Raw genomic sequence first — 22,140 nt, 5'->3', positions numbered from 1 at the left:
GGAAATTGGGTACAGAGACAGACTTCAGCCTTTTTAAAAAATCATTGTTAATTATGTGTAGGTGTGTGTCTTCATGAAGGTGTGTGCATATGAGTCCAAGTGTGCACGGAGGCTGTGGTGTCAGAGCTCTTAAAGCCCGAGTTACAGATGTTTGCAGATGTTCTAGAACAGCAAGTGCTCTTAACTGCTAAGTCATCTCTCCAGTCCCCAGAAAGATACCTACTCTTGTAAATCAGGAACAGCTATGAGATTCACGCAAGCCTAGTATACAGAATCCTTGGAACCCAGAATGTTTCTGATTTGCAAAGCCAGAGAAGTCAGGATACAGGCCACCAAGAACCTTGAAGGCCCTCAGAGTAGTCTGGAGGCACTCACTATGCCTCATCACAAACACCCTAAGTACCAGCACAGTTTTCTCTCGTACTTATTCTGTGTGTCTGTGTTGGAACCAAGAGATAGATGGCTCACTGACATTATCCAGCGATTTGGGCAGGCAGATGGAGCAGCGCCATCTGAAGAGCCTTCATTTCACGGAGGAAGAGAGACAGGCACATGGCTGCACAGCACCTGTCCTCCATTCTCCAGGAGGCCACCTGGCCAGCTTGACTTCTGAGGATGGGGACGTGCATGCTTGCATAGGAAGTATTTAGGAGGGGGCACTAATGTTGGCCATGTAGGTCAAGTGGGTCTTTTTAGAGTCTCTTATAGCCAAGAACAACTTATCCTCCTGCCTCTAGCTCCTGAGTGATGGGATTCCAGACATGTACCACTGAACCCAGATTATGTGGTGGTTCTGGGCATCAAACCCAGAGCCTCCTACATACCATGCAGAAATTGTCTTTAGCCTCTGAGCTGAGTCTGAGCAGAGTTTGGCACCACAGTGGGTCTGAATAAAGTAGTCCAAGATCGTGTGTTTCACGTTGGGGCACATGTACTAGAGGTTGAATCCGGAGTGTCACAATGCTGAACAAATGCTCTGCTGCCGACCACACTTGTAGTCCTGCTTTACTTCCTGACTTCTCATTGGCTGGTCCACAGGAAGAACATGGCTCGTGAGTGAACAGTAGATGGTTTTTTGCATACAGCAAAAACTGCGTGTAACTGATTTTTCCACATGAGAAAAGCAACATCAGCAGCTCCAGAAGTCTGGCATGTTTCTCAGGTGTTTCCACCAGAGGGTCACACATGTGCAGGCCTCTGTCTTGTTTGCTTTCCTTGCTGTCGTATCCATATCGTGGGTAGCAGTGGTTTGTTTTCATTGCCATTTTAGCTGTCATTGCATATGCTAAAATTTGGTTCATTTCTCTCTCCAGTCTTAGTGCTGGAGATGGAACCCAGCAGGAAGTACACTACCATGGAGCACATACCAGCACTTGCTTTTCTGAGATGGGGCCTTGACCTTGAAATCCTCCTCCCTTAGCTCCCTGAGTGCTGGGATTGCACTACACCTGGCTAAATATTTTAAATGACTCCAAAGGCCCATGTCTCCTTGTCTTGGCACTTTGGGGAGGCAGAGAATAATAAAATATCTTTGGTCACTAGGAGCCTGTGATCAAAGGGCCCATGAGACAGCGCCTCTTTCCCTTTCCTTTTCCCTACTTGAGACAATAGTTTGCTCCCCATGCTTCTGCCATGATACTAACCTCACAACAGGCACAAAAGTGACAGGCGAGGGGCTGGAGAGATGGCTCAGAGGTTAAGAGCATTGCTTGCTCTTCCAAAGGTCCTGAGTTCAATTCCCAGCAACCCCATGGTGGCTCACAACCATCTGTAATGGGGTCTGGTGCCCTCTTATGGCCTTCGAGCATACACACAGACAGAATATTGTATACATAATAAATAAATAAATATTTAAAAAAAGTGACAGGCGACCAATAGTGTGCATAAATAATAGTCTCTCTTTATCCTAGGGGAATACACCTTAAGACACCAGTGACGCCTGAAACCCTGGATGGTATCAAACCTACATAAACTGTTTTACTTTTTTCTTTATATTTTTGTTTTGTTTTGTTTTTCTGAAGACAGGGTCTCAATATGTAGCTCTGGTTGTCTTGGAATTTACTTTGTAGAGCAGGCTGGCCTCGAACTCATAGAGATCCACCTGCCTCTGCCTCCCGAGTGCTGGGCTTAAAGATGTGATCCACTATGCCCCCCCCTGCCTGTTTTTCTTCAAAAGCATTGTTTTTAGCTTTATTAATTTCATTCATGTGACTTTTTCCTGCATGGGTTTTTGTTGGTGGTGTTTTGGTTTTATTTCTTTGAGACAGGGTTTCTCTAAATAGCCCTGGCTGTCCTGGAATTTACTGTGTAGACCAGATTGCCTTCAAAATGACAGAAACGTGCCTACCTTTGCCTCCTGAGTGCTGAGATTAAAGTCACCACACTCTGTGCTGTTTTGCCTGCTTTTATGCCATGTACCTTGTGCCTGCGGAGGTCAGAAAAGGGTGTTAAATCCCCAGAACTAGAATTCTGAATAGTTTTGAGTCACTGTGTGTGTGATGGGAATCGAACTTGGGTCTTCTGCAAGAATAACAAGTGCTTTTAACAGCTGGACCATCTTTCTAGCTCCAATTAGATTGTCGTTTTTGTTTATTATTTGTGTAGCTCTGACTGGTCTACAACTCACTATTAGACCAGGCTGGCCTCATATTCACAGAGATCTATCTACCTCTGCCTCCCAAGTGCTGGGATTAAAGCTCTATGCTACCAGTGCCTGAACACATGCCCTATTCTTCAGTGCTGATGAATACCTAAAGTTCAGTGCATGAAGTAATCACAGTTAAGAGATGAACAGAGTAGGCCGGGTGGTGGTGGAGCACGCCTTTAATCCCAGCACTCGGGAGGCAGAGGCAGGCGGATCTCTGTGAGTTTGAGACCAGCCTGGACTATAAGAGCTAGTTCCAGGACAGGCTCCAAAGCTACAGAGAAACCCTGTCTCAAAAAACAAACAAAAAAGATAAACGGTAACTAATACAAAGTTAATCAATGTATAAGTTGCTAACTTGTAGAATTTTCCATTTAGTGTTTTCTGAGTGGGCCTAACTACAGGTAACTGAACTATAAAATAGAATCGTGTTTTTCTCCTACTTCTGTTGAACACTGTCACAGCTTACAGTGCAAGCGTCTTCTGGACACAGATCCACTATGCTAACTGCCACGAGAGTTTTAGAGCATGTGGCTTTTGTGTGTCATCCCATCTGATGCCAGGACACTGCACTCACCTGGACAGAGGAGAGCTTCAGCCTCAGAATCCAGAAATGTTCCTGTGTCGTACATTTTCATGGGACTTACGGGGTTGTACTGTACACACAAAAATAAGGTTTTTGAAGATCTCCTTAAAAATTCCATAAAGAAAGTTCTACAGATAGTGTGGAACATTGATCCCCAAATGGCAACATGTAGGCCTTACTCTATGAGTCACATGGTGGCACTCCAGCACACGCTAGACCTAGGCAGTTATGCAATCCCTGGCTGCAGAGCTCATTCACTGCACATGTTAGGATCCTCCACAACCCAGAGACCCGTCTGACCCGGGCCAGATGAACTGGCCCAGGAATTGTACAGGATACTTCTGGACCAAGGGAGGTGCTTGGGACAGGAGCTAGGTATTTTTACTCACAGGTGGTGAGACTTGCACTTAAAAGAGGAGCCAAGAGAGCTCATTTGCTTAAAAGTAAGGCTTGAAGGCTTTAGGTCCTAGCTGTCAGAGAACAAGACTGCTTAGGAGCTGCCCTGGACCACCCAGAATGAGCTGAAGAAATGACAGGAGCAGCAGCTGCCGACTGTGAACTTGGCCTTTGCCACTGGGAAGATCTGGCACGCAGGCCTGACTGCAGTAGTTCAGTCGGCCTCCGCCCCGCAGAGCCAGATGCCTGGGATTGGATGCACAGAGGAAACTGCTGCCGCTCAGCTGGCCCGCTCTTTCCAGAGACCCTTCCATCTTGACTAAGATTCTTATAGATTGGTTAGGTTTTTTTTTTCTTTTTTTCTTGTTTGGTGTTTTCAGACAGGGTTTCTCTGTGTAGCCCTGGCTGTTCTGGAACTTACTCTGTAGACCAGGCTGCCCACAAACTCAGAGGTCTACCTGCTTCTGCTTCCCTTAGTGCTGTGTTAAAGGCGTGTAACACCACCACGGGATCTTCATTTTTGTTTGTAAAGAATTAAGAGGGGTGAGGCTGTGACTCAGTGCTGCAACACCTGAATGTTGGGGGCCTTGGGTTTGATCTATTGCACCATCAAACTAGAAATTGTGGGCACAGTTATTGTTCCACTGGTCTCCCCTAGCCCTGTGTCTAGATGACCTAAGTATAGGGCTTAGACACCCGCCCCAAGAAAGGGGCAGGTCTGACAGGCAGTGTCTGGGAGGTTGAAAAGGATGCCCGGAGAAATGCATCTTTGTTGCAGACCCATGTGGGGCTCTTTATGTAAATGGTTTCAGTGCCTAACGGGAAGAAGAAAAATGAGGCTTTGATGTGAGTGTCGGCATCTTTGTCAGAACGTACAGTGTCACTCAGGCTTCGGGGTGGCCTGCTTCTGTTGAGGAGCTGTCAGCTGCTCTCAGGCCACAGGCCCAGGGGCCTCTCTGGGTAGGGGTGGTCCAGAGCTGTCTACAGAACGGTGGTTTGAGTGTGGGAGCTGTGTTAGGAATGTCTGCCCAGCCTGGCCCCACAGTGGGCCTGAATTCCCTAAGCACCAGAGCTGTGGGCCACCCCAGTAAAATCAAAATGCCAGGAAGAAAAGGGAGGTGGAGACAGGTGAGGACCATCATGGCTGACTGGATAACACAGCATGGCATACAGTGGGACAGATTTTCTTCCCACAGGCCTGTATAATCCAGGATGCTGTGTCTTGTGGAGGGGACCTTAGGTCCCAAGGAACCTTCTGAATCAACATAGAATGACAGAGAGCCCAGACCACCAAAGGCTAAAACTGGCTCTTGGTCTAAGAGGATGTACGATGAGTATATGGTAACTATGGCAACGTTCTATTAACCAGAATTTGGTTGCACCAGCTCCTGTCCCCATTCATTCTAGAAAACAGAACTGCTGGTCTTTTTAGAAACCTTGCTGGAAAAAATATGAAAAAAAAAAATAGTAGGCACCTCCAAACTCTTTGATGAGAAGACATTGATGTCTGCTTTTTGTGTCACAAAATGGGATTGTATTGAACACCTGCTTCTGTGCCTCTTTCATTGTATATTGGACCCCAAGCATTTGTCTATAACAAGAAAAGCTCTTTGAGCCGGGTGGTGGTGGCGCACGCCTTTAATCCCAGCACTCAGGAGGCAGAAGCAGGTGGTTCTCTGGGTTCGAGGCCAGCCTGGTCTACAAGAGCTAGTTCCAGGACTGCTAGGATTATTACACAGCGAAACCCTGTCTCGAAAAGGAAGAAGAGCAAAAAGAAAAGCTCTTTGGAAGCAGTGATACTGTGGACTGGGATTCGGAGGCCCTGCTGCTGTGGAGCTGTGCTGAGTGATCTTGCAGGAGTTGGTTGATTGATTTCTCTGACTCTTGATTCTTGCCCCTGTACGGGGAGAGAGCCTGTCGCATATTTCTCAGGCTCTGCTGAGGGATACAGTTATGTTGCCTGTCTCCGAGACCCCCTCGCAGATGAAAGAAAGCCTGGTGATGCGTGTGGCAGAGCAGGCACTGGACGATACTTTCTGGGCATATAGTCAGTGGGGTACCAAAGCTGGTGCTGCCTCCAGCAACCATGTTCCCACCTCTTGGCCAAGGACTTTGCATCTCTGAACCTTAGCCCCAACCCAACCTCCGAGTCTGGTGGCTATTTGCCAGTTGCCTTGGTGGAAGCATGTGCTTTGTAGCCAGTAACTGCTTGGTGAAAGGAGCATGTGTTGTTGTCAGGGTGATGGGCTGGGGCCTGGGCACAGCTGGCCACAGGGGTGGGTAAGCATTAACTCTTGGTCCTGCTGCAGTGCTCAGCAGGACTCCGGGGATCTGGGGACAGTTCCCAGCTGTGTCCATGACCCCTCCCCACCAAGTTGGCTGTCCAGGGCCCATATTGAAAAATACCGTTTGTGGTACAGCTCTGCGATCACTGATGTGATCTCGCTGCTTTCAGCAAGGGCTTCACACGTCACAAAGCTTCCCTGATGCTTGGCAGCAGAATTCCATGAAGTTTCCCACACCTCTGTCTGCCTGGTGACCTGTGCAGAGGAGAATTTATTTTTTTCTGTGGAGGTCAGGTGCTTCCCAGGGTCACATGGGTTAAGGGTTCTGTTGGCCATTTCAGAACTCTTGGCCTCACATTCTGAGATATGGGATAATAGGGTCAAGCCTTGGGCTATAGACAAAAGAAAAGGAGGCATATACAGTGGGGACATTGTTTCTTAGTCTTCTTGGGCTAGGTGGGTAGTGCCAGGCAAGATATCCTGCTACCCATCCATGAGGGAGGTAGAAGGACAGGGCCAGGCCACCTAGTATTCAGAAGGCTGGATGATGGTGCTGAGCAGTTTGAGGGGCAGCTGAGCATGTGCCAGAGGGACTTAGAGCACACATAGGGCAGGACCCTGATAAGCAGCTCAGCAGGAAGCAGTCTAAAGGAAGCAGGTAGAAGGCTCTTAAGTCTGTATAGGAGCCAGCGGCTGTGTGCTGTGGTTTCCCCAGAGTCTGGCGCAGAGTTCCTTCCTTTTCTACTGGGCCACCCCAGAGTTGAGGCCCTAAGCCTCAAAGTGGAAGTGGCTATCACTCCAAAAGGAGGAGACAAAACAGGGCTCTGCTTTTTAAATATTACAATCAACTTTCAGGGGCTAGTTCTGGCCAGTGTGACCCTGCTTCGTCTCACTTGTGTCCTTAGCGTGGTGCACCAAGAGACTATTGCTGAGAGGTGTGGCCATTGAGGCCTGAGGAGCATAGGAACCCACTTAGGGCATTCAGAAAGCTTGCACTTGGTGGGGTACAGGATGTGAGTCTGTAGGGGTTTAGGAGAGGCTTATACAATACACAGAAGGAAAGAATTGATTCCGGCTAACGGAGCTGGGGAAGGTTGAGACCTGGTGCCTACTGAAGTACAGGGCATCTGCAGTCCAGGAGGTCTTAGGGCTGGAGGTACAGCACACTAAGTGAGGGTAAGGGTGGGGGAACACTGAAGGCTTTATAGTAATAAAGCGCCATGAACAGAGGCTAGAGACCAGGAGAGCCCTCTGGGTTGTAGGCATAGAATCTGTGTGGCTGGACATGTGGCATGCTCTGTATTGTGGAGTGAGGTTGGAGGAACCTTGGCAGGGGAACCCAGGTAAATGGTTGTGTGAGAGAATTTATGGAGTGCAGGATGCCAGGGATATACTAGCTCCCCATCAGAAGATCCAGAGAATAAGAAGAGAGATGGCACCAGTGGTTTTTGTCCTCAGAAAGGGGCCTTGGTTCTGGAAAGAAATCAGTCACTCAGAGATGCCAAAGGAGGGAAGAGGGAAAACAGAATTAGGGCAGATATGGGGCAATGCTAGGGGCTCAGCCAGCCCACCAGGCGCCATCTGTGGGATCTGCCTTGGGAACAGGCTAACATCACCTGTGATGGCAGGATGAAGGAGTTGGTATCAGGAGAGCTTGTGGACTGGCCTGAGTGAGGCCTGCAGACAAGGTCTGGGGTTCAGGATTCTTATCCACTAGCCAGGAGGGAACAGCCTATCTCCCAAAGAGCTTTGGGGCAGCTAGGCCTCAAGGACAAAGGCAGGCGGGGGCAGGGGATGGAGCCTGTAGCTGTGAGCTTAATGGCCCCGGAAAGGGAAAAAAAAAACCATAAAGCTGCAGAATTACGGGGAGACATAAACAGAGCTGTCAGGCATTAGCTGCAGGGAGACGGCTGAGCAGGGTAGAGCTGCGATCCTTGCGTGTGCATAAAAAGACAGAAGTTATCAAAGGAACCAGATTAAGGAGCTGCTGTCTCTGCCATACTCGGGCTCCCTGGCAGATTCCTTTCTCATGCCTCAGCCTGCCGGCTCTGGTCACATGCTGACCCAGGGGCTGGATCTTAAGGATTGACCAGGGCAGGGGGTAGAGCTGCCAGTGATACTGGATGTCTGTGTGGACAGGGCAGAGCATGGAAGCCAGGTCTAAGGAGGGAGGCGGCACTGACCCTGGCAGTTTATGGCGTTCACACTCCCTGCCACCCTCATTTCTGCTGTTGCTGCTGATGACGTTAGCTAAGCACTAATGGGCTTAAATTTCATCTTAAAGCATCCCCATAGTCCTCAGCAGATGACAAACAGCCTGCTCTCCTGAGCTGTAGAGATGCCAGCCTATGGGCAGGCGTTTGCCTCTGCCTGTGCAGATATGCTGTTCCCCCGGACAGGGTTCTGAAGAGGACAGGTTACTTTGGAGTACCTAATATGTAGACAGGAGCTTGGCCTGAGGTTTTGGGGCCCCACTTGAGTTCCCCAGCCCAGGCACCAAGATGAGGGCCTGGGAATTATCTGCCATGTTCTTAAAAACTCTAGGGAATCATGTTTTTTTTTTTTTTACAGGCCTAGAAAAGTAGCAATGTCTTTTCTCGAGGGTGGACTTCATCCATCTACCTATCCACTCATTCATTTGACAAACATACGGCCCTCCACAGCCTGATCCTTCCTACCCCAATTCAAACACATCCATCAAAGGCCTGAGCTGTGCTTTTGAGTTTCTTAGGATAGCAAGTGAGCATCTCTAAATGCAGTTGTGTGGGAGAAGGTCTTTTGTTGGTGAAGGTTCCTGAAGGTTATGAGGGGAAAATGGACAAGGAGCCCTGGAAGCTGTGTGGACCAGGAGCCAATCTAGTATGTAAGGAAGGCAGGCATATCTGAACAGAAGGGTACCAAAACATACGCAGACCCCCCCCCCCATAGAGGCTATGTGGCATTCTCAGTGCTCCTGTTGACCTTTGCCTAGGTCCACAGCCGTCACTCGGGGATGCCCTTCCTTCGCTGCAGAGCTGGGGCTGACACACAGCTGTCCATAATTCCTTTCTGTCCTAGCACCTGTCTTCCATCACCCTGTACTAGGAGTGGTTCTCCCTCCCATTGATTCCCAATAAGACAAGGAGGACATTTGAGGAGGGTGACCACCACCAGGCAGGCCTCACCCTTTTTAGCAGGGCTGGTGAGCTGGACATGAAAGTTTGGTAGGCTTTGAGTCCCATGCTGTGGGACTCCTTTGTCCTCTGGGCTTCAGACATGCACTAGGTTACCTGTAAGAATTGGTCCTCCCTGCCTGGTTCTGGCCCACCAAGAGTTGTCAGACTTGAGTTGAGGACATTCATTGGCAGGTTAGTAGTCTGACCCCATCACTGCTCTCTAGGAGATACTCTAGCTTCATCTTAACGGATCCTCTATTATCCGCCCCTCACTGTAGCCACAACGAATCCTAGCATACATATATCTGGTGGTGTCACCCCTGCTCTTGTCTGTGCTCTGCAGCTCACTGTCAAGTAACACATTTGTGATCTGGGTTCTGCCTGTCTCGTTTCCAAATCCAACTTAAGAACCCACATTTTCAGACCTTGCCTCTTGGCCTCAGCAGCCTTTTCCCTTCTCAGTAATCCCTGTAGCTCCCTCAGGACTCAGAACTTCCTCTGGGTTATCCCTCTGATCCTGTGTCCGTCCCAGGTGTGAGTCCGGCCTTTGTCTTCTACAAGGGTATTGATCTTTTGCTGTCTCTGTGTGGCACAGAGTAGACACTTGGGAGCTGCTCAGATGGAAGGGTAGTTGGCAGGTTGGTAGATGGGCAGGTGGTGGTGGGGTTATAGACAGATGAGTGCGGAAGAAATGAATGAGTGGGGGGGGGTCAGAGTGGGTGGAGGGGCTTTCTAGTCTATTGGAAAGCTCAGCAATTCCAGGAAGTGAGCTTCAGAGCCTTGAACAAGTCTGTCTTCAGTGAGCCTTGATTTCTCTGTGTGCAAAACCATCTGCTCAACTCCCATAGCTGGCATGAAGGTGGCCAAGATGACAGTGGGTCAGGTGTACCAGACAGTAACCACGAAGGAAACACGTTAGCTTGAATGGAGCCCCTGCAGCCCTAAAAGGACCTTCTTTTCTGAAGGTCTCGCCTAGTGCCCCTGTGCTGACTAGAGCATCAGGGCCAGGCTTCAGTTTAAACCCAAGTCTTGATGCTCTGCTCCCAAGATATCCTTTGGCCTCTTAGGATTTAATCGCATTCTCGATAAGGTAGGATTCTTGTGTTCCTTATGGTTTCTCTGGAGACAAAAACATTGTGACTTATGCCCCAACTACATGTAGAGTCTTCTGCCCTGAATTATATAATGCTGTTAGATCTTTCATCGAATACACAAATGCCCTAAGCCTTTTTCTATGCCTTGTTTGCAAAGTGCAGAGAAAAATGTGACTGATGCTCAGAGCAGAAGTCAGGGCCTGGAAGGTCAATGAGTTGGTCATAGTGTGATGGTAACAAGATATTTCTGTTTCTTAGTGGGGTCTCTCAACCCTGGGAGAGGGATGTTTAACTGCTGTCCCTACTTAAAAGTTGAGGAGTCACAGGCCCAGAAGGGGGGTAACTCACCTGAGGTCACAGAGCCAGTCAGCCCCAGGGTCTTAGGTACTTGGTGTTTCTTTCCAAAGACTCCTTTGAGGACACTCTGGAAAAAGCTGGCTCTAGACCACAGTGAAGCACAGCAAGCTATCCAAAACCTTCCACAGGCCTGGGACTACAGGGCCTTCAGCCAGTCTGTCAGTCAGTTCCACCCAAAGTTGCCACAAGTGACAGGACCCTGCTCAGGCCACCGCCACAAGGCCTGTGTGCCCAAACAGTGTGTCTGCCAACCTAACAGTAACCAGCTGGTGGGAGGATGGAAGTCAGACTTGGGTGACGCCCAGGAGTTCCTGTCTTCCTGGCTACACCTTTGCAGGCAGCAAAGACCAGTTGGGATTTCTAGCCTTTTGCCTCTGCTATAAAAAGTATGTCAATATTTACCTTTCAAAAGGACGGATAGGTCCCAGGTCTACTCGAGGCTGCTCTGACAGCTCTGTCCATATGATCTCTTTTAATCTCTACTTGCACAGAGCCCCACACAGCTCCGTTAGGGGTAGGATTTGATCCCTTATCTCCAGCAGTCCTCAGTTCCTAGCCTTTGGGTTCACAAATTCTGGGTGGCATTTGGCTGTACATTTTACATGCTGTTTTGTTGGAAGGATTACAGGATAGTGTATTGCTGGTCCACACAGAAGGAAGAGGAAGGTTGCACAAAAACTATAAGAGTGCCTCTGAACACCAGCCCGGTGGCAGCTGCCCACCCGTGAAGATCTGTGTAGACAATGTCAGACCCAACTCTATACCCTATGGGAGCCTTAGTATCCTTCGTACCAAAGAGAGTGCAGGATACAGGAAGTTGTAACCTCTAGGCAGCCTGTCTCCATCCAGTCTTGCTGAGGTGGAGGCAGGTGGCCTGTGGCCTGAAGGATGCAGCTTTACCCTTAGAATCAGTTCTGCTTTCCTTCTCATTTTACTCCTTTGTTGTTGTTACCTTGGGTGGACACTTACTTAGGGGACTCCCGTGTTGTCTGCTGCAGGTGACTGACGACTTTGCACAGTGGCCACATGGAGTTTTTATTTGGATCCATATTGCCAGAAGGTACTTCATCGAGGTAGAACTAGTTAACCTCTCCACCCCATCTAGACTAGGGCTCCCCTTTTCCATGTGTCACCAGCCAGGCAGAGGCAGCACCAGGCCTGTATCTCCTCCATGCTGAGAAAACCAAGTGAGTGGTGTCCTGATGAGCACCCACAGAGCTGGGCCTATCTATGAAGGGAAGGGCAGGCCTGACTGGAAAGAGCCCAAATCCAGCAACCCCACCCCCCCACTCCACAATGGGCATAGTCTTATATATCACTTTGCCAGTTAGGTGCCTAGGACATTTTACATCTCAAGAGCATGAAACATGGAGTGGTTAAGTAAAATGCCCAAGGTTATCCAGATATGTATGCAGGAGCTGAGATTTGAACCCTCAGCTGCTCACTGTCAGGACTCCATCATGGAGGATATGGAGAGATTGCATCTCTCACTCAATTCCAAGTCCCATGAGCTTTCCAAGTACCCTGGCTGCATTAACCTTTGGAGCCTCTCGGGAAAGGCTCCAATCTGCCATTCTCTACCAATTATGAAGAGTTCTCCCACAAGTTTCCAAAGTGAGGCAGCTGTGGGTCAAGCCAAGTTAGCTGTGTGCAGCTGGAAAAGGGCCCTCCCCAAAGTTATGGTCTGAAACTCAGAGAGTTCTAGAAAAGTTGAATGCAATCAGAGGCAAGATCCAAGTGGGCCTGGGCCTGGGTACAGAACCAGCAACAGTGTTCAAAACAGTTGGGTACTGGACTTAGCTGCCCAGGCTTTGTGTTTTCTCTTAACCACTTCCCATCTTATAGTTGTATGGAGAGGTAATCAGCCAGCTTCCCACTTGGGCTCAGGAAGGTCCCCAGTAAGTTTTCCCAGGTTGCCCCTGGAACAGAGGCTGCCAGCTTACTCTCACTGAGGCTGGTTCTGTCAGGACAGCCACCAGCATGGCACAACTGCAAGTTCTCCTTTTGCTGTGGTGAGAGCAGCTGCAAGCCCAGCACTTCCCCAGCTTGAAAAGTCGTTAGATCAGAATCAGCAGTAGTCTAGTCTGTTGGGGCAGCGTGGCACTGCACAGGAACATCCAGCCATTGACGAATTTGGAACTTATTATGACAGCCATTTGGAGGCAGTATATTTGGAGGAGAATGCTCTGTGAGATTCAGTCTCATGCCAAGAAGCCCTGACAGTGGGTTGGCCATTGTGACACTTCTCTTCTGTCCCTGTCCTTCTCCTCTCTCCCCCTGCAGACCAGTGTTCTGAAATTCTATGCCTGTTCATTTGTTTTTACCCCGAGGAACCACGTTTCATCCCCCAGCCCAGCTTAGAACCCTGCCTTCAGAGCCCCCAAAAGAGTAGAGTCTAGAACAGCCTTTTCTATTCTTTGGTGCCATTTCCACTTCTGGATGTGAGAATTGACATTACACCTTGGGAAGGATAGTTGAGGGTGGAAGTAAGACCTCTGGAGGCACCAGGAGGTCTCTCCAAACAGCATCAGCCTCTGGTGGGGAGCAGGGGTGAATAGTGAGATGGGAAGAACTTTCTAGACCCAGGGAAGGCAGAGCCCAATGTGTACCATCCCCCAGTACCTTGTTTCTGCCTAAGCACCAGTCCTCTTCTCCCTCCTAACCCTGCCTGGCTTCCAGGGCCCTCCCAGCTTAAAGCCACCCTAGGGTATCAACCTCTGGCCTGCTAGGCCTCTTACGTGCTTGCTGCTGCTATGGGGCTGCACTGTGGAGGATGAACCCAGCTAAAACCCCAGCCTCTTACGGCCATTTTTTTTTCATCTAGTCAAGACAAGCCTAAAGAGAACAGTCTCCAGTGCCCAGATAGACTATGTTCTTTTCTGTTGCTAAACCAGTGGTTCTCAACCTTCCTAATGCTGCGACCTTTTAATATAGTTCTTCATGTTGTGGTGACCCCACAACCATAAAGTTGCTTTTGTTACTATTTCATAGCTGTAATTTTGCTACTGTTATGAATCGTAATGTAAATTTCTGTGTTTTCCAATGGTCTTAGGTGACTCAGTGAAAGGAACACAACCCACATGTTGAGAACTGCTATGCTAAACCCCTGGTTTCTGTGCCTGGGATGGCCACCACTTCCTTCACTTTCCCTGCTTGCTGCCACCCCTAACTGCCTTCTCCTTAAAGAGGGAGAGGCCTCCTGAGACTCCTGGATTGGGCTAAGAACAGTCTGGAAAGCGCCAGGATACTTGGGGGACCCAGTCAAATGCTGGTCCTGGCTCGGCTGCCCATCTGATGCTCAGCTCTTCTAAAGAGGGCACAATGAGGTTTAGGTGGGTGGCCTTTGGGAGAGAAGGGCAACCACAACCGACGCGAACTTCCTGCGACCTCATTCTGAGGGAGGAAAGGTCTGAAGGAGGAGAGCCAAGCTAGGGTTCTCCCTAGGGCAAGCCTAGGCAGACCAACAAGAGGAGTAAAGCAATCGCTGGAGCTTCCTGTGTGTGCTCCTGGCATTTCCCCAGACCCTGGCTCGGGAAGGGTCTTCCTTTGAAGTTTCCGGCAAGACCAGCCCACTGCTGTCCAAATGGCTTATTTGTCTAGTGGCGTAGGAAAAGGGACTGGAGGTGGGGGTGGCTGCGCCCCGCTTGGCGCCGCTGCTGCCTGAGGGTCCGTGCTTTGGGAGCTCCAGCTTTTGCGAACTATATAGGATGCTGAGACCAGGCCGAGAACCCCAGGGGGACTCGGTGCTCCGGCCGGCTGTTTTCAGGCTGGCGGGGAGCTGGAGCCGCCTCGCACCGCCACTCCGCACAGGGTGGGAGGGAGCGAGGGAGGCGAGGGGACGAGCGCCGGCTCCCCGCCCCCATCCCACCCGGTTCCGATATTTAGCTGAAAGGCACGCGGCTCCTAATCGGCCCTTTCCAGGCTGAGATGTAGCGGCGCTCTGCCCGCTCAAGGGCGGGGGCCGGGCCGGGGGAGGCGCGGAGTCCGGAGCCTACGAGCGAGGTGAGGAGCCCGCGTCCTCGGCTGCTGGAGCGGGCGGGCGGGCGCGTACCGCCGAGGCAGATATAGAAAGGGGGGCAGGTTAAAAATAACCCTCTTCGGCTGGGAAGCTCACGCTCACTCTCTCGCCTCGTTCGGTGCCAGAGGACTCCAGGGGAGGTGGCGTTGGGGAGGGCAGCGCGGGATTCCCCTCCTCCGCCGCCGGGCGGGGTGCCGCCTGCACGCCACGGCTGCACGTGTGCGGGGCCGCGCGCCCGGGCCCCTCGGCCCGGCCCGCGGCGCTCTCCCCAGCCTCGAGCTTCTGGCTGCCGCCCCGCCCGCACCCAGCGCGGCAGTAGGAAGCGCTCCTTTATTCATTATTTACGAGCATTAATAGGTTTGGGGCGCGCGTGCTGGGGGAGGAGGCGAGGATGCCGCGGGGACCCCAGCGTTCGAGGAAGGGTGCGGACCTGCGGGAAGGTCTGCCGGGCGGGGGGCTCGGACGTGATCCTTCGCGGGCGCTCACTTAGCCTAGCAGGGTGCGGGGGCTGCAGACCCCACGCCCCGCCCTGCACGGTCCTCGCCGCCGCGTCCCTGACGCAGCCGTGGCCTCATTTATCATCATCTTTGGTCAAGTGGAGTGTGCAAGGAACAGCTGCTTCACTCGGCTGACTTCCGAGGGCGGCTATAGCGGGAATCAGGAAAATGAATGATGGAGGCTGGGGGGCCGCCCCCAGGTCCGGGTGCAGGCGGGAGGGAGGTGAGGGGAGCATCCCTGCTGCCTCTGCCTCACGGCAAGCGCAGCGCCCCCTTCCTCTCCGGGCGCCCACAGCCCCTGCGGGTCGCTGGCTGAGGACAGGCGGGTGTGCCGGAGGTCGCCGTGACCTTGCTGGGGTCAGTGGGCTGGGCTGCGGAGGAGGCGTCGCGGCGTCTTTGGTGGCCCTCTCCGGATTGGCGGAAGGCCGGGGAGACGAGGAGGGGGGAGGGGAGTACCAATGGAAGGTGAAATTTTACCTGCCCCTGAGGGAGTCCTGCGGATTTTCTCCCGGCGCTGGCCGCGTTCTGCCTTTGTCTTACGTGGCCGAAACATCTGTAGCAGCGGCGGAGAGGCCGCAGACCCCACCCTCCGCGCGGCTCCCCAGCCAGCTCTCTGCTGCTGCCCGCACCTCAGTGTGGGGTTCTTGCCCGCGCCCTACCCCGCCTGGTGTCGACGGGGCGGGGGCTGGTTGCGGGAAGGGTTAATGGCCTAGTCGCAGACCCTAATTGTCAGAGCTAGGCCCCGCTTCGTTCCAATTACCCTAAGTAGAGACTGAATGCGCAATTAACGGAGTCAGCTTGCCAACTGGAAAGCTGTCCCCGCTTTCACATTGAGCGGAATACTCCACCAGCTGACTTGGACGAAGCAATTTCCTCCGCTCTCCCCTTTCTCTCTCCTCCAGCCCCTTCTCTTTTTCTCTCTCCTTAATAATAAAATTATACCAAGCAGTTTGCGGTGTGGCAGGCGGCCAGAAAAGCGTTTCTTTAAACGCCGCCGTCTCACAATTAGGCAGCAAGAGGATTTGACACGCCGAGGCAGCCTGACAGGCGGCTTCCTCCCCTGGGGGCCGGTGCAGGAGGGGCTCCAGTGCCCGGCTCCCCCAGATGGAACCGGCACTGGGAGGGGGCCGGGGTTGCACCTCCTGTGCTGTCAGCGTGCTGCAGTGAGAAGCCCTTGGGGCAGGCAGCAGGGGAGGTTCCACCCAGGCTCCGGAGGCAGCAAGATCTTTCCCTGTTGGGTTATAGAGAAGGAAAGCCATGTTCTCTGTTTCTATTTGACAGAGAGGCATCTGGGGCACACAGCTGCTGAGCCTGGTGGACAAGTCACTGACCCTCTCTGGGCTTCCATTGATCTCTACAAGTTTGGGATTGGAATGTTGAGGAAGAATGTGCCCTGTTCCTGGGGGCTGGTTGCTTTCCAATGTCGATACTGTCTTCCGAGGAGGTTAAAGACAGCACTGTCTGTCATGAGCCAGAGACCCCTCTGCTGCTGCTGCTGCTGTTGCTGCTGGGAGAGCAGACCTAGAATTCCTATGGTCACATAAGAAGAGCTGCCATGGAAGCACCAGGGACCAGTAACCCGGAAATAGGGTACATTGATCACTGGCTATAAGCAACTGAACTCAGAACTGGATCGAGGTAGGCAGTAGCTGCTACAGGAGGCAGCTGCTACTGGAAGCCACCTTGCTGTTTGCTGCCTCCCAGCTTCTGGAGGGCAGCCACTTCCTTCACCTCTTTCTTCCCCTTCCTGCCCCAGGTGCCCTTCAGCAGCACTGTGGCAGCTTTCTGTGCCTTAGACTACAGGAGCTGTGCACATTTCCCTGGAACCTCAACCCCCTGCCCATCCCCACCTGGACATTTGCCGATCCCAAATGGGCTCCAAGAGCTGGTGGGCGCCAGCACTAAAGGCTGTGGAGGGGAGGGTGCAAGCTTCACTGCTGCCGCTTCCTCCTTAGCTACTGTTCCTGTCCTGCCCACCCCTCGCCTACCTCCTGAAACTGCTCTCTGGACCTCATCCTCTGAGGCTGAAGGCTAAAAATATGATAAACACAAAGCCAGGAGTGTCCCTCTATTCCACTTAGTCACAGTATTTATAGGGGCAACTCTGGGGCCAGAGTAGGGCTTTGGAACTTAATGGCAAAATGCAGAAAGCACCTACCTTCAGGCTCTTACCCTTAGGAGGCAGCTCATTGTACCATTAATTATGTAATTACTGCTGTCATGAGCCCCACCTGGGAGCCTGGCAGGGGTCCCAGGAGGGGGAAGGGGCAGGGCCTCACCTGTCTCCTGTGGAATGTTACTGTGGCCACTCCCTCCACCACCTCTACAAGCTGTGGCCGACCTCTGTAGGTTTTCCGTCCTTGCTGTACCCCGGTCACTCACCTTTGTTTGCCTGGGCCATGCGGCTCCCAAGGCCTGCTCTGGATCCAGAAAATATTATGGGGTGCTCCTTGTTGCATTGAATACCCAAGTCCTCAACCCAGCAAAGCCAGAGCTAAACTGCACGGGTGTCAGCTTCATCAGTGTTTGACACCTGGGGCTGATGGTCGAGAGAGAGCCCACAGAGTCTTCTTGAACTTTGCACTGTTTAAATAACAACAATAAAAACCCTTGAGACTTGGTTGATAGCTTTTTTTTTTTAAAATGACTCTGTGTGTGTGTGTGTGTGTAAAAGAACAACTTTCTGGAGCTGGTTCTATTGTGGGTTCCATGGATTGAACTTGGTCACTAGGCCATTTTATCTAGCTGCCCTGTAACATTTTTGAAAATGAAAGTCATCCCATACTGTACACTCCTGACTTGTGACCTGTTACAAAAAGAAAAGACTAGCCGGGCGGTGGTGGCGCACGCCTTTAATCCCAGCACTCGGGAGGCAGAGGCAGGCGGATCTCTGTGAGTTCGAGACCAGCCTGGTCTACAAGAGCTAGTTCCAGGACAGGCTCCAAAACCACAGAGAAACCCTGTCTCGAAAAACCAAAAAAAAAAAAAAAAGAAAAGAAAAGACTGCTCTGTCCCGTCCCCCACACCCCTCCACTCCTGTACTTGATACTGAGATGTACAACCCGTCTCCAACCCCCTACCTAATACTTTGCTCCAAAGTGGATTCTGTCCATCCTTGAGAAAGGGTCTGAGGCCCTAGCCCATGCCCTCCAGTCCCCATCCAAATATACCATGTCTCGTAACCTGACCACTTACTTTGGATTGGTTTCCCAGGGTTCATGTGACATTTAAAGCATGATTCATTTAATGCATATTTATTATTCTGGGCAATGGGGACATGGTTATGAATAAAATAGGCAAAAATCCCTGCTCCTATGGAACTTTTCACTCTAGAGGAGATTAGTAATAAGTTAAGGCAAAAAGGTAAGTGCAGAAGGAGGCACATGGGTCTCATGTAAAATAAAGTGATCACACTGAAGCCAAGGTGTGGAGCTGGGCAAAGAGGTGTGTAGATGTCAGGGAATGGTTTTCTTAGCAAAAGCCTTGAGGACCACGGAGGTGAAAGGCTTGCCCAAGATCAGCACCCTGCTGGCATTTAGCCTGCTACTGGCTTGGCACTTCTTTGCTGCTGCTTCCACTAGTAAGTTAAGTCCTGGTCCTTCTGGGAAGGGGAGGGGACAAGGCTGTACTGATCAGTTTCAGTCTTCTGTAAGGATGGTACAGTACTGCTGGGGCTTGGAATGTGGACCAACCTAAGCAGCCTGGGAACTCTGGCTACTCAGGGTGCTGGATGGAAAAGCTCTGAATGTCTGGTCTTTGAACCCTGACTGTGGGTGGTATCAGGGAGGTCTGGCTAGCCTGAACTGAACCTGATAGGAAAGGCCGTCAGGCCTATTCTTTGTCTCCTTGTTTAGATGGGTGGTGGTGGATAAAGTGACCCAAAACAACGTATCCGCAGGAGACTGCTGAAGAAGCAGTGGCAGCTAACGTGGCTACAGACAGGATAGCCCTGATAGTGGGCACAGGGCCGGCTGGACTATGGGCCCCGGCTGCTGAGGGCATCCACCCTGTGACCCATTGCATCCTAGTAACTCTGTAGGGTCGTACTGGTACAGGGCCTGTGGGCATGGTGTTAAGAGTCCACTCCAGGGCCTTGGCATAGCAGGGAAGATGAGTTGGAAGGGGTCTTCTCAAACATCCTCCGGAGAATTCAGATTCAGCTTCTCATGAGGTCCCCAGCATCTTTTGGGACTTTTTTTTTTTTCAGTTAGTTTTGCTGTGTCGTCCAGACTGGCTTGTTACTGTGCTGGTAATTGTACTGAAGGCCTCCTGAATGCTAGGCAAATACTTGACCACTGAGATCTCCACCTAACCTGCCTACTGGTCCTGAACTCGAGATCTGATCCTCTTGCTTCAGGTTCCAGATACTGGGACCATGGGTTTATACCACTTCAACCTGCTGATTTTCTGTTTCAGTGGTGGGGCTGCTGACTGCATGCTAGGCAAGCATTGTAAAAACTGTGAACTACACCCCGGTCTCTGTCTTCCTTCTCTGCCTGCCTCTGGCTACTCAGGGCCTCAGACCCTTTCTGGGGGACCTGTAAAGAAGGTGTTGTCAGCATGGGGTGGTCTTGAGAGGCTGTGCTTTGGGGTGGAGCTGCCTTGCCATTACTAGCATCCCTGCCTGCCCTAAGCAGGTTCACCAGTCCCTCCTCATGCTAGACCTCAGTCCAAGGGGTCTAGCCTAGTCTCAAGGCCTGTGGCTGCTCTTGTGGCTTCCATGGAGATTCATCCCTGCCTCCCCGGCAAGCCCAGCCATAAAAACCTCCAAGACAGCTGGCTATGGCTGATGATTTGGGCTCAGCCAGGCTGCATATTATTTTATGTGTACATGGGTGACGGCTCCCTTATGGAAGCACATGGAAGAGGACCTCCAGTTTTTCCTTCTGCCACTTTTCACCTTGTTTCCTTAAGACAGTCTCGCTGTCTTACTAGCTAGCCAGCAAGAACAGACTATACCTATTTCTCCTTTCTTCCTCCCCCCACCCCTTGCTACTGGGATTACATGTTCACGCAGCTGTGCCCATCTTTTTGCATGGGGACTGGGGTTTTAAGCTCAGGCCCCCATGTTTGTACAGCAAGTTCTCCAACCTTAGCCATCTCCCAACCACCAAGTCTTATATTTATTATTCATCTGTAACAGAGAGGGAGGCCCTAAGGGTCCCACCCTAGCCATTGCTCCCTGAACATCTTCTGTGCCTTCCCTGCCCCCTCCTTGGGTTCTCAGGCCTTGAGTAGGTAAGGCTCCCCTCCCCTCCCCCGTTTTCCCTGTATCTACCAACAAGGTCATAAAACAACTCTAGGTGGGTGGGAGGGCCAGTGACTGGGGGCTGCCGGTGAAGCAGGGACATGTCTCTTCCCACCCCTCCCCCACCTTTCCTCAAGATAACATTTTCCAGGGCCAACTGGGAGCAGCTCTGGCCCACAGCATATCCATCTCACTGGTGGGGCCAACCCTCAGGCCTGAAGAGGCGCTGTACTAATGACTAGTCCCTGGAAGCTGGCCAGATTCTATAGGTAGGTTTGCCTGCTGGGAGTTGGGGTATAACGGCTCCATGGTAGACCTTACTTACCAGCACGGTCCTGGGTTTATCCCTAGTACCATGAAAATAGTCAGGCTTGCAGGCAGGGTCTGACCTGCTGTAGAGGGGTGTGCGGGCAGGTAGGCAGGCGCCTATGCCTATATTCACCTGGCCTGAACTCAGCTCCCCTTTCTTGCTGTACTCTACCAAGACACTCTTCAGGGTGGGGATTTCTGGGATGGCATTCAAGAGAGGGGTTTGATCTCCCACTCAGCTAGGGTCACCAGCAAGTCCTTAGCCCCTCTGAATGTCACCTTTGGTTATAAAGGGACAAGATAAAGCACCTAGGTGCTTACTGGCCAGCTTCCCCTCTTAGAGTCTTTGGGAGAAGGGCAATGCCCAAGGCTCAATCTTGCCATGCTTTCATGACTGTGTTGATGGCTTGTGTCTGTGGTTGTTCTGTCAAAGGAAGTTATGCAGACTGCAAGCACTGTCCAGTAGCACAAAGGTCTTGAGATTTAGCCTTGTTGGGCTCTTCCGTCCAGTGTCTGGGAGTATCCAGTGGTTACAAGGTTGGAGTATTCTTGCCGCTAGGGCCAAAGAGAGTTGCTCTGGATTCCCATCAGCTGCCTGCCAGATTCTGCCAGGGTGGCTGAGGGGAAGTCTTGGCAAGTTCCCAGGAGAAGGGGGAGGGGAAGAAGCTGGGGCAAGATTCCCTTTCCCAACCTTTACCGCTAACTAGTCCAGCCACCTCAGCTGCTTCTCTCCTCCGTGTTGAAAGGTCACCATTACCTGTGGGGGAACTCATTCTTCAGTCTGCTCTCTGAGTCTGCCTCCCTAGCCCTTCGCTATCCCCCTCTTGTCTCTTCCATGTCCTTTCCTGGTGCTCTTGAAAAATAATCATAATCACAATAATTAATAACAACAGAGCCCACAGCAAGCCTGAGGTGGCTCTTAAAGAGGCAGCACCCTGTTTCTCCTGGCAGAGCCAGCAAGACCTCTGCAGCTCCAAGCTGGCAGCTAGGATGCCACCATGCCTGAGCCTTTGTTTCTGTCCCTCCCTCTGCCAGGGTTGGAGGGTGGTGCTGGGGCACATGTTTCTGCCTGTGTCCTCCAACAAGCGCTGGGCCTCTGGGATTTTAATTGAACTGTCTTTTCTTAGAGATAGATGCCTTCCACATCCAGCTGCCTGTGTGCATGAGGAAGCCAGCCTGTAATCCTGTGTGGGGAAATTAAAAGGCGCAGCAGCTGGACTGATTAGATGGGGCAGGGACACTGTTCATGACTCCCCCTCTTTTTAGATGTCTCTGGTAACGCAGTTTGGGAATGTGGCTATGGGGGTAGGGGGAGAAGTGTGTGTGTGTGTGTGCACGCGCGCACACACACACACACACAAAACTCCAGCCGTAGAAATGTTAATGATATCTACAGGACACTCAGCAGGAAATGAGAGTGATCTGGGACTAATAAAAGCCGAAATGTAATTTGTGCAGATATATGAGGGAGGCAGATGTAGCCTTCGGAGCAGTCCGGGTTTGTAAGTATAAACACACACCCAGGGAGGACAGGAAACTGTCATTTCGTGT

At 51.5% G+C, this 22,140-nt stretch overlaps 1 protein-coding gene across 9 annotated transcripts in view; it reads left to right on the top strand.

Moving 5' to 3' along the window:
• Rai1 (retinoic acid induced 1) overlaps positions 1-22,140 on the top strand; it is a 99,665-nt gene that overhangs the window by 60,749 nt on the left and 16,776 nt on the right. Inside the window, exon 3 of one of the 9 annotated variants that reach the window (XM_075992337.1) lies at positions 16,314-16,670. The exons of 7 other annotated variants lie outside the window; for them this stretch is intronic. The gene's annotated coding sequence lies outside the window, so the exon portion shown is untranslated. Of the gene's footprint in view, positions 1-14,416; positions 14,520-16,313; positions 16,671-22,140 lie in introns of those variants that run through there. One more of the 9 variants, XM_075992342.1, reaches the window with a different exon arrangement.

This window comes from Microtus pennsylvanicus, chromosome 11, assembly GCF_037038515.1.
Source record: "Microtus pennsylvanicus isolate mMicPen1 chromosome 11, mMicPen1.hap1, whole genome shotgun sequence".
Lineage (NCBI taxonomy): Eukaryota > Metazoa > Chordata > Mammalia > Rodentia > Cricetidae > Microtus > Microtus pennsylvanicus.
This window is presented reverse-complemented; position numbering and strand designations above follow the sequence as displayed.